The sequence below is a fragment of the Diabrotica virgifera genome, chromosome 9 (assembly GCF_917563875.1).
Source record: "Diabrotica virgifera virgifera chromosome 9, PGI_DIABVI_V3a".
Classification (NCBI taxonomy): domain Eukaryota; kingdom Metazoa; phylum Arthropoda; class Insecta; order Coleoptera; family Chrysomelidae; genus Diabrotica; species Diabrotica virgifera.
The window spans coordinates 61,187,612-61,190,620 of record NC_065451.1 but is presented as its reverse complement, the minus strand read 5'-3'; the positions used below and the strand labels follow the sequence as shown (position 1 = coordinate 61,190,620).

At 30.4% G+C, this 3,009-nt stretch overlaps 1 long non-coding RNA gene across 1 annotated transcript; it reads right to left on the bottom strand.

Moving 5' to 3' along the window:
• Positions 1–1,944: 1,944 nt before the first annotated feature.
• On the bottom strand, positions 1,945–2,772 carry LOC126892512 (uncharacterized). Its single transcript, XR_007700881.1, has 2 exons — positions 2,437–2,772; positions 1,945–2,358 (listed from the first exon to the last, which is right to left on the bottom strand). It is a non-coding gene; the product is annotated as an uncharacterized LOC126892512 (long non-coding RNA).
• Between the last annotated feature and the right edge of the window lie 237 nt (positions 2,773–3,009).

Here is a 3,009-nt window from a genome sequence, read left to right as displayed (position 1 = left end):
TTATTTATAAAAAATCGGTTAAAAACGTGCATTTTTTCACGAAAATTAAAATCTTTAATTCTTAATAACTCAAAAAGTTTTGGATTATTTCAATAACTTACTATAACAAATTTTGCTTAGAGTTAGTCCCTCTATCGAATTGTGGGGTTACCCATTTTTATTAAAATAATTTTCACTCCCGTGGAGGGGGGCATCCAGCCCCAGGGTAAAAGGGCAAGTTGGCACCATGTCACCTTTATTTCTTGAGATATCCTCTAACCACTCACCAATTTTCATGCAAATCGATCGAGGTTCAACGAAATCGGAGGTAATAGCTCATATCCACCTTCAGTGACTGCAATAAATTAGTTTCCTAGTTTTGACAACTATCACATTTAAGAAAATGAAGCATAATAAACTTTTAGTTTTGGTTCTAATGTCAATTTTTCACGAGAAGTACACAAACCGGCAATTTTAAGCTCCAGAGTGTACTTCGGTAGGATTATTTCATGAATAAAAATACATATATGTATAAATAATTTTAACTAATATTTTACTGATATCTTCGTCCGAATATTTGCTAAACTGTGCTGTTCACTTTGACAAGTTGAAAAATGTGTGTCAAATTGGATAAATATCACTGAATATTTATTTACAAAGAATTGAATTTTGTATGTAAGTATTGTATCATGACAGTATTGTATCATATAGTAACATGAAAAATATATTCACCCTAGTGTTGCCCAAAATCGGTCTTGGTTTTGCAGTCTTGGTCTTGTTCTTGCGTTTTCGCAAGACTAAGACCAAGACCGCCTAATTTTAGCAAGACCAAGACTTACCGTGCAAGACTTGAGCAAGAACAAGACAAGCCTGCGAGACCCTTGCGTCTTGCAGTTAGAACTGAGGGTCGTTTTAGGGAGTATATTAGTTCGACTATATTCTTAGATACTCTATGAGAAACAATAAAATTTGTAACAAAAATTTTGAAAATTGGACTTATGCGCATTACGAACAATACCATAAACATACATAGCGAATCAAAATATCCATTTAAAGAACACTTCACACATTATTTGACACGTAATCGGAGGTCATTATTACAAGGTAAAAATAAAATATTTTTTACATTCCTTCCCAACAGACGACTTCTCTGAAATTAATTGTCCGGGTTATGAGAATAGTCGCCTCATAATCATAACATGACATTCTTGCTTTGTGACGCGGATAATAATATCGAATATCGTATCCAAACTTTTTCAAATTGGCTGATAAAAAATATACCTAATACGTAATTAATTTTTTTCATTATTAGTTTTCTACAAATTTAAACATAAAAATCTTATCGTTATATAGAATAGTAAGACTATTAGGTATGTATTGTTTTTGCTGAATGTGCTATGAGGTCACTCGGTTAAACAAAATTTGCCGAAACAGCGCGTATAATATTTAAATGTATGATACCGAGACAAAAGAACAGATAATGTGGGATACCCCAACAAAATACCGAAATATTATTTAATAACGATATACACTTCTCCAAAAAATTTACGCACCACCTTATAAACGAGTCATTGTTAATGTTTCGAATTTCCTAAACCTGTTGTACGATTTAAGTGATTTTTTTAATATACATAGGGGTGTATTCTGTAACATTTCCGTTAAATTTAAGAGGCCTCTAAAATTTAACTTTTAACGGTCCTCTAAAACTTTTCGGTTAGATTGTCATTCTGTAAACACATATTATAGAGGACCGCTAAAATAATATTATTTTAGAGGAATCCTCTAAAAGGTTTTGGAACAAATACGGCAACGTCGCACGTTGATCGTTTTGAACTACTTTTAACCTAGAAATTGACCGAAAACTGACTGTTAGAGGCCAAAAACCTTAAGAAGAAGAAGAAAATGACAGTTTCCTAGAAAATAATATTTATTATAATATTTAATTATTTTTTAGTAAAACTCATATTTTCCAATTAAACATTTTTATTTATAAAGTTATACATTAAAATATTGCTGAAAAAATGCATATCTTATTTTTTCTTCTCCCCTTCGACACTAATTTTGGTCAAATGGTCTATTTTCAATAACATTAAGGTCATCTTATTAATCTGCATCTGGTTATAAACCTTCTGAAACTTTACCTTTGTAATCATTTGGTACGTTTTGTAATGTTCCACAATAACTTTAAATAATTTTACCTGCATTAATAGGATTTAATTGCTTTGACAAACATCTTTGACTTCCAACACTTTTTCAATAACATTTCTAGGTACTTACTAGTAGGTAGGTAATACCTACTTGCTTTGAAATGGTGATTGTAGTTATTTACTTTCAGGTCAATTATTTACTTTGTGTTTATGTTGTAATCTGAAATCAGCTCTACAAAAAGAAACAAACATTTGAATTTTGTTACTTATAGGTGTAGTGTGTCAATTGTAAAGTAAAAATGAGACTTACCTTTCATTATTATTTATTAAGTACTTCTTCACCAAATACATTATAAAAAGCCATTTTCCATTTTTAAATATTTATCTCCAGTATAAATACAAGAATAACAAACTACTATTCATACAAACATAACCCAACAAAAATAATCAAACCACATTTAACGGACTGCTAAAAATTTAGCGGGTACGTTTTGACATCCTCTAAAATATTTTTATTTAGAGGGAGTTTTAACGGTTTAGGTTATGATTTTAACGGATGTATGATTTACAGAATACCAAAATATTTTTAGCGGGCGCTAAAATTTTAGAGGCCACTAAAATTTAACGGAAGTGTTACAGAATACACCCCATATTGTCCTATTTTTATAAATATCGCTGTAATATTATTGTTGCTAGACAAATCAATTATTGTCATTGTAGGTACACCGGGTGTAGGTACCAATAAAACTGTGTTTTTTTCTCAGAGGAATATTCAAAACAACATGATCACACTGTGGAATATTCTAGCATTTATAAAATACTGAAATAAACGATAGCCTCGTATTTTCTTAACATTATGTTTTTTTATTCATTCACTTATATT